The sequence below is a fragment of the Lactuca sativa genome, chromosome 5, assembly GCF_002870075.4.
Source record: "Lactuca sativa cultivar Salinas chromosome 5, Lsat_Salinas_v11, whole genome shotgun sequence".
In the NCBI taxonomy this organism is placed as follows: domain Eukaryota; kingdom Viridiplantae; phylum Streptophyta; class Magnoliopsida; order Asterales; family Asteraceae; genus Lactuca; species Lactuca sativa.
Window position 1 is genome coordinate 108,379,937 of NC_056627.2, and position 9,760 is coordinate 108,389,696.

The 9,760-nt window shown below is 37.7% G+C and overlaps 2 pseudogenes; both read right to left on the reverse strand.

Annotated features, from left to right (window-relative positions):
• Positions 1 to 6,044: 6,044 nt before the first annotated feature.
• LOC111911748 (WD repeat-containing protein WDS homolog) lies at positions 6,045 to 7,135 on the reverse strand (annotated as a pseudogene).
• A 143-nt stretch (positions 7,136 to 7,278) lies between these two features.
• On the reverse strand, positions 7,279 to 8,149 carry LOC111911749 (protein GIGANTEA-like; annotated as a pseudogene).
• Between the last annotated feature and the right edge of the window lie 1,611 nt (positions 8,150 to 9,760).

The window sequence follows — 9,760 nt, forward strand, 5'->3', positions numbered from 1 at the left end:
GTGAATTATGTGTGTTTACGTGTTTATTATTTAATTATAAATGTATAATTAATAGAGAATAAAAATAAGCGTCAAAATTAAAGTATGAGATAATCCCGATATCTCTTCATAAAGTTGTAGAATATGTCTCAAGGTTTCCGTACATATAAGGAACGCCGAAATCCGAGTTATAACGAAGAAGTTATGACCCGTCGAAGTTTCGCGACAAAACCGGCACGATACCGGGAAGCGTGAATAGTGAATTTATGATAGAGAAAGATTTAGCCTTAGCGATCTAAATGAAAGTCGTAGAATATGATAAACTAAGAACATCGATAAAAAGAACGCCCAAATCTGACTTCGTATGAAGAAGTTATGATTTTTCGAAGTTTCGGAATAGCAGTGTACACCCCGAAATTCGAATATTAGATCGAGCGGTTTTTAGCTGACACGACCTGAACGAGAATCGAAGATCTCGTTAAGAATAGTGTAACGAGAAAAAGATGGGTGAAAACGGATGTCAGATGAAGAAGTTATGAGGATTTAACGGACCAATCGTGTCCCGGCCAGTTAATAATATAAAATTTAAAATCGAGCCAAAATTAGCCGACGAAGTCTAAACGAAAGTCGTAGAGTACGTTCCCACCTTCACGTGGATATAAAGAACGTCAAAATCGGAATTCGTATGAGAAAGGTACGAATTCTTAAAGTTGAAGTATGAAAATGCGAAGTCTGGTGCAAGACTGGTGACGTGGCGCGTTGTGGGCCGTCCGATGAAGGTCTCAGATCTCGCTTCGGATCATGCCACGAAGCCTCGCCCTACGCCCCGCGTACGAGATCCGGAACACCGCGCGTAACCTCGGTCTGATCCATCCGACGAGTTGAAGACAGCTGGGTCCGAGCTGGAGTTCTTATCCGAGGAGTACGCCCAACGTACCCTCGGTACGCCCCGCGTAAGGTCCGAACTTTGGCCTATAAAAGCCAGCGAAGGCTGCCGACTTTCTTGCACATTTTTCACTTCTCTCTCTAATTACTTTCTCTCTCTAAGGTCCCAAACCACTCCTAAGCCCTAGGTAAAACCCTTAGCACCCTAGGGAAGCCCCGAGGCTCCCGGAGTCCCGAGAAAAAGGAGTTTTTCGGTTTCGAAACGCCGCTCCAATTAAGTCCCGGTTCTCGATAAAATTCGCTGTAAGTGTGCTACGCTTACGCAAATTTTAATATAGCTTTCAAATAATTATAGGAATGTTATTAGGTCCTTAAAATTATTATTTTGGATATTATTATGAGTATTATTAACGCTTAATAATACTCGGACTAATTAATTTGTCGCGGTTATCGTTAAACTAAACTCTAGTGGTATCGATACTAGGTTTTATCGAAGGAATATCGTTTTGAGAGTATCAAAGCGCTGTCCGAGTGCTGAGTCAGCACCTAATCAAGTGAGTGCATAGTTACTTCCAGCTTAAACATAGATATGAAGTATTTTATAAATTAAGTGCTATGTGTGCATATTATCTGATTACTTGCTATCTATGTTGGATGAACGTTGTTATACATGTTTTCAATGATTTAAACTGTATATGTATTTTATATCTACGAAAATGTTGGGGTAAAACATGGGTAGATGTAATAGGTGATGTGTGATAAAATAATGAGAGGCCTCGATGTTGATGTTGTTATTTCTGTCATCTAGCGGAGTATGGATGACGACCACGGACTCTTCTAGACAGTCCAGTGGAACACTAGCAGGCTCGCAACCTGTAGGTGTTTGTGAACGATGTGTTCACCGGTGTACTCCATCCCCCACATGGTTGCCTTTAGGACATTTATTGCTGAGGAATCCCCTTAGCAGTAGTGTCTGTCCCGATGATGATCCTTAGGCTAGGTCCCTTATGATAGGTGTTTAGGGACGTAAAGTGAGGATAACGGGAACGGGTAATCGGGTTATTGTTGATTGATGAAATTAATAAACTTATTTATTGTGGGTTGAAAACCCTATGTGCTCACCAGGCTCCCAAGCCTGACCCACTCAGTTTTATGTATTACAGGTAGTGGCGCATGAGCATAGGTGTGATGTTTTGGACGAGGGATTACGGATATAGGCCTGTAGATATGAAATAATGTAGTAAGGCTTATATTGTACTATTTATGCTTTTGATCTGTACGAACATGACATCCCGAGTCTTTTAATGAAATACATTTCTATGGAAATGCTTTTGATAAATCTTTATCATATTTTTGTTTTGGGACAAATTCAGCAACACTTTCATTTAAAATGTAACTCTGATTTTTAAACAAAGCATAAACAAACCGGTCTTTTCTGGCCATGATTTTGGGGATGTCACACCAAGCTACACCCTATGTAGGGGGAATTATGCACCACGTAACACTTTGATTGCCAAATTTCCGTTATGCTCTTAATACAGAAAGCTAAGCCCGCAAAATTTCAGATAAGGACCTTTATAATGTCTTAATGGATAGAGTTTCTAACTTTACCGGTTAAGACACTCCAATAAAGCAAAATATAAATCTTATGCACTAAGAAGACCAACAATGCTTTTACGGCTTGCATGACTTCATGAACAAGCACCAAAGCATAACTTTCCAAGTCCAACACGTCCCAAGAGTATTTCGTATAGCTTAAAGGGTGTTGGAGCTCTCTAAACTCCCAAAAGACAAGTTCAGGGGACCAAAAAGTAACAAAATGACCAATAACAAAATCTAAGAAATCAATGAGCAAGTTAGAATCTTTTTACTCAAAATAATCCAGAAATGAAGCAATGTTGTTGGATTTATACTTGAACCCTTCTTCTATACAATTTGCAACCAACTTGTTCTTCATAATTCAACCTTCTAATGGAGAAATACAGAAAACCCTCGATGCTATTTTGTGCCTTCCCCTTATTGATTTTTAGGAAGAGCTATTGTAGAAGAATGGTTTCAGCATCCAAATGCTGTCAACAAGGTAGTGGCATTTGTGATGATCTGTCAGGCAAACAGAGTGCTCCCTGACTACTTTGTCTTCAAGTTCTTCTTTAGATTCAATGGTATAGGTGACAAATACACATTCTGTACTTAACGTGGGGGGTCATATCTTGGTTCCTGATGGCAAGAATCTAGAAAATTGGCAATAGAACTGGTTGTGGGTCAATCAGGATCGGGTTGGTTGCGGGCGATACCGGATGAACAATTTCTTCGACGCCACTACTAAGCTATATCCTCACAACTAGGCCACAACTGATCATTTGAATACCATTCAGGCCGTGCCTGAGGAATACTTAAAGGTTTTGCTTACTGATGGTGGGTAGTTCTGCTTTCTTTTCTAGTATCCTACCTTCTCCATCCTCCCCTTTTTCTAAGAAGAGAAAAAGGGGGGGGGGGGGGTTGTGCTTGAGAATGGTGATTTTTTAATGTATTCTTGGTTTTCTTTCGCTTTTGCAGGTGTTGAGTCCTCTCTTTCTATGGATGAGGTCCTGCAAAAGCGGTATCGGTGGAAGCTGGAGCACTGGGAGGTTAATCTCATTGAAATGCTTCTTCTGCCCTTCCGGCCTGATCGGCTCGCCAGAACTCTTCCTCCAGTGACACTGTCTGTGGAGGGGTCATCAAAAACTATTGGAGAGTGACCCCTAGTTTTTCGACCCATCAAGACGGTTTATCCACCTTCTGTTGCTTGTTCTGGACATAGGTAGTGGAGGACACACTACTAGAAAAACAGCCTTTTAAGACGCTCATTGCGCGTCGTAAAAGGCTCAGACGACGCACAAATGCGCGTCAAGGAAGGCCCTATCATAAAGAGAGACGACGTGCATTTACGACACTCATTTACGACGCACAATTACGACACGCGTTTACGACACGCAATGCGTATCAAAGAAGGCCCTGTCATAAAGGAAGACGACACGCATTTGCGTGTCGTAACCTTACAACGCGTGTGTTAATGACACGCAATGCGTATCAAGAAAGCCCTTGTCAAGAAAGGCCATGTCATAAATGAAGATGACACACATTTTTGCGTATCGTAATTTTATATGTTTAAAAAAAATATTATTTATAGATTTACTAATTTTCAAATTAAATTTGTATTTAATGTCTCATAATAAATAAAATATCATATACAAAAATACAATCCATTGCATAAAATTTAATGTCATACAAATAATCGTTCCATGGAAAGATAAAACAAATCAATAAAAGTTGTAATGGAAATTTACAAACTAATTAGATAAAAGAAATATGAAAAACTTGAAATCCCTAAGATTAATAGTTCTAACAGAAGCTTCACGTGAGATACATATAGTTGGACCAGTAAGCAAAGATGTTCCCGAATCCACAATAGCAGCACAAGAACACGTACACGATACCTATTTTCATGATCAACACATTAGTATTCAGAAAGGCTTCAAGCATCATCAATCTATGTTATAAAATATTAAAATTTAATACACATGTAGTAACATACCTTAAGAAAGAGAAAGAGTAATGATCATTGACAGGCACATGTTCTGATTCTGAATGAGTTGGAGTTGAAGTTTAAGTTGAATTTAGTGCTCGTTTCGTATCTTCCTAAAACAAGTAATAAGTGTAATGAGCAGAAAAAAATAGGGTCGGGATGAAGCAAAATTCATGAGTGAATTAATATAACTTAAAATATAGAAGAGATTATTGAGTTGAAACTGAGAAGACTGGTGATAACACAAGGCTCATATAAGATTAATGGTGAAGGAGACATAAAGATGAGTGTTAGCATCACCACCCAAGTTGCCCATTCCTCCATCATCCTTTGTTTTCCAGAACGTGTTGCATACATAACAACACCCAAAGCCAATCGCATAAAAAACTTTTATTCAGTTGGATTAGATAAACAAACAACCCGATTGTTGTTGATGTTATTTCCTGTCAGCATATCGTAGAGTACTGAGTGTATGTTCACATGATCCAACATTTGTTGTTGATCTCAACATCGATTCAATAGTAGAATCTCTATAGAAAAAATAATATAGAGTTAACAAAATAAAAAAAATACTTTTATAGAACTTAAAAGTTTTTTCTTTACCTGATTATGGAAATAATTAGCTGCAAAATATTGGTGCGTAGAACGTATTCCATTCCATGGGTTAATATTATTAACGTTCACCAAAAAGATTAAAAGTAAATTACCAAAAAGATTGTGTTTACCATGAAGTAAAAGGTTAAAAGTTACTTACCCAGCTGCATATGCGATAAGGAGAATTAATGATTCACCAAAAAGATTGTGTTCACCATGAAGTAATTGACCATCTTTTTGTAGATATGATACCATGTCTGCTATGTCCTGTTATCATAAAATTCAAAATAAAAAAATATAAAATATTATAATCACAAATATTATCAGACAGGGGAGTTGAATTAATGAATTACCTTCATGTGGGGTAAAAGATGGGTGTCAGTAGTTTTGGGTTTTGGCCAACCGTATAAAGGTTGTGCAAATATGTAATCTTGCATGTCTAGAACTACTAGTTGCAGGATCCTGTATAAAAAAAAGGCATGGTAAATAAGTAAATATTTAAAAAAGTATGTCAAATTGGAATTTTTTTAAGAAAAAGTGACAAGTACACCTTCCATTATCGCCATCTAATGATTATAAAAAACCAAAAATGAGCATATTTTCCCCTTTCTGGCCATACTATTGGGTAGCTGCAGGGTAGTCTCCGGATGTGAATTTTGGTGAGTCTTGCATGGTTAAACCATAGTCACTTTTCCCTTCTAACATAGAAGGTCCAGCTCCTTTGCTACTTGTAGCTGGAACCTGAAAAGATGACATTAAAATTTACTGAAGCATAATCTAATTCAACATTCTTAACTAATAATTTGATTCTGAAACATTTTAATTTAGGTTGAATGTTTTGGATTCGAGTTTGTCATATCCATCTAATATAATGAAGAGGTGTGGATTCAATATAGGAGTAGCCCTTCTGGTCATCCACGAACTACTGCATCTAAATCAATTAAGTACGTGAGAAGAGAACAAGAACCAAAATAAGTCAACAACACATTCAGAAAGGAAAAAGATGTTCTGACTTGATAATAATTACAAGTTATGATTACATATCTCATATGAGCCCCTTCAGATGCGTCTTTTGTGAGGGATTTGGTCCCCATATGCGAATGGTTTGATCATCACTAGATGATGCTAGCATTTGATGTCTCCTAGGATTCGAGGTCACATAGTTTACAGTCATTGAATGACCAGAAAGCACCTCAATTGGATCACAACCACTTCAATTCCAAATATACACCTGCTCTCATAATTATAAGAGAATAAACTTAAGGATAATGAGCTGATGAAAGTTAGGGATAGTTAGGTAAATTCACAAGTATTTATATATACATGTGAATTTTCGCTGCCACTGGAAATAAAGGTGCTATTGACCCCACCAAAGCAAGAACGAATGACATATTCATGTTGCCTATGGCCCTTATATCTCAAAGGCTTTTCCCATAACCCTTCAACATCCCACACATGAATCTCTTGGCTATTAAGATTAAAAATCAAATAGTTGATGTCACCAGAAACCGAAAGAGCTGTAATCGGATGTTCTTCAAAGATAACTCTTTCAGCATTTGTAGCCACGTTTAGTATCTGAATATCTTTATCTGAAAAAATAGTAATCAGATATTCACCATTTGGAGTAATAGCAATATCTAACACCTTTGGCATCTATGTTCTTCTCCATGCTTTAATCTCATTGCCTTCACAATCCCACATGCAGATGCCTTTTTTAGGGTCTGAACTCCAACACACGAGTCTCTTTGAGTCTGGAAACCAAGCACACGAGCTAACAAGGAAGTTGTTATCACCAAATGTGTGCTTACATGTACCTGTTTCCACATCCCAAAGCCTAAAGACTTCTGAGTTCCCACATGTCAACACCATTGTGTCATCGAGGCTCCAGATTACAAAAGAAACCGGGTTTTGATAACTGGATAATCTATGTTTCAAACCTAACTTCCCATCTTCTTGTACCTATACCAAAACTTTCAAGAATATGATTTGGAAAAAAAAATCATGCTTTTTCTATGGATTGTAACTTTGTAAGAAGTAAACATAACATGTTACTTGGACATATAAGTAATAAGTTATGCATATAATAAAAGCACCCACCTCCAAAATGATCATTAAATTTAGATTTCCCTAGATATAAGTCAAGATTCAAGAAATTCATGAAAGTTTGATTTCCCTCAAGACATATGTATATATATATGTCTTACCTGAAATGGCAGCTGGAGACACTGAAGCCACCATAGCAGCAACTACTCTCACTATGGTTTCCCAACAGAAGACGGTTTTAAAGAAAAATTGCCTCCAGAATCGCAAGTATACGTCGCGTATGACTCACTACAGAATCAATACTACTCTGGAATCCATTTCCGATTCCGATTCCGATTCCATTCCCGTTCATGGATTTAACTTCGTGACTCGGTTTTTTACCATGTTTAAGATTCGAACGGTTACTTGCTCGTGAAATCAACGGAAAGAGATGAAGCTCGCATACGAGTGCACAAATCGCAGCGAGAACGTAGTAGTCGAACGCAACGTCAGGTCCTTGTTTGTTTGTTCTTTTCCGCGTTGATGATTCCGATTCCGGTTCCGGTTCCGGACCGGAATAGGAATGCTTCTTTCCGACGTGAATTTGTGCTTTGTGACTAACACAGACGGTTAATACAATGAAAAGTAATCGAGAAGATAGCTCGACCATGGCGCTGCATTCAAGAAACAAAGAATGGATCATCGTGCGAAGCTCGGCGACAGCAAGATTTTTGGAGGCAGAGCCGAAAACAAATTGTGTTTTTCTTGTTTGTTGGGATGTTGACTCAGCGGGAAATGTTCTTTGGAGAATTGCTTCGACTGTTGCAACGAATATTTTCATGAGACATGCTTCTGATGGGCTTCCGCGAGGGAGATATTCTAGAACATTAAGGAGAGGTATGTAGACGTTCCATGATAAGATAGGTGGTTGTAGAGGTGTTGCAACGATTATTTCTGGAAGATCGATTATGGAAGAACTTAAAGGAATTAATCTGTATGCAACTTCCTATATTGTGCATATTCTCCATTCAACTTCGGGTCCATGTGCACATAGCATTGAAGCTATCCCTTGGGCTGTGGCTTTAATCGTTGCTTTAGCCACTGGCATTTGTCTATGAAATTATACAAATAGAAATTTAGTGACTATTTTGGAATGCCATATAAGAATTTGATGAAAACATATCCATGACAAAATCAAATCAATATAGATTTTGGGTTGACTAAAATCATTATGAAAACATATCCATGACAAATATTGGCAAGGTACCAGTAAGAAACTGCATGAGAGTCGCCACCTGTATCATTCTTTACGAAATGCTGAAAGAGGAACACCATGTTTTATAGAGTCATCTATATAGCATCTTATATCTTCTTACTGTAACAGTTCATAGCAGTTAATAAACCATGCATGTTTCAATCTCAACCCTGAAAGGAAAAGATATGGTAATTAGTTAAACTAAAATGAAAATAAATGACATATACAATTGATCATAAATGTAGCACAACTTATCCATGTGATGCTACAATAGGTAATTTCCCCTCTACAACCTGCAATAAGGTTTCAAAAGCAAACTTGGTTATGAACAAAAGAAATTTATGACAATTTTAATAGTGAAGATGAAAATATAATGTACCTAGTTCCACCAAAAGTAAAGATTCCCAGTGTTACCATCAACTAGCCCTCTCCATGGTTTGGAGAGAGTAGGATCCTCTGGTGATAGCGTGGACCAACAGAAATTTTAGTTGCAGCAGCAGCCAATTCAGCAAAGCAATTTCAAATATCTGGTAAAAAACATACAAGTTACTATTGCAACAGGCAGAGGAAGCTTAACTTGCAAAATTTTACAAATAACAGCTGAATATGGATGTAAATAACAATATAACCCATGCATTTGAATGAATGAGAACAAACCCAACAACCTTGTTGCTGTTGATTTAACATTCTATCAAGGCTTATGAAACCACTGTAAAACTACATAGAAACGGTGGTTCGTCATTAATATATAAAACCCTAAAAATTCTGTCACTTATGATACATGGCATTAAAAATGAAAGCCTAATTAGTTTTGATAAAGTCAGCAACGCATGCTATGATATGCCTCTTAGGAAACCATAAAAAGCCCCAATTCCAAGCTAATGGTCTATACCATAAGCATAGAGCTAACAAAATGGCTTCCTTGATTTTTGGTTTAAAATGCAATAAAATATTCCTCAAAAGTGTTCACAGCTAAAGCATCGGGATTATTGAGAAAAAATTATCTGCATACGCAACCAAGATAACCATACACGCATGCAATACACAATCGGGAGGCGTTCATTTATAAGCTCATGGGTTCGAGATTTGCAAGCACACTGGAGCATCGGGATCATTGAGAAAAAATTATCAGCATAAAAAGACCCAATTCCAAGCTAATGGTTGATTCAACTTTTCTCTTCTCTTTCTCTCTGCCAAAACATGATCTTGTGTCTGAATCGGATTTTTGGAAATTATTGGAATCTTTGTGGCACCAACAGCTTCATATCCAAGTGAATCATCAATCTGGAGCATCTCGTTTTTAAGTTTTACATCTCCAAAAGATATGGTGAAAGTGTTGGATAAGGGAACAACGAAGTCTCTTGGTGATAGTCGCAGTCTCCTCATGAAACTAGACATCGGAGGTGTCGCGCTCTGTAGGAGAAGAGGGACTCCACCGGCTGGGTGTCACTGGAAAGCAT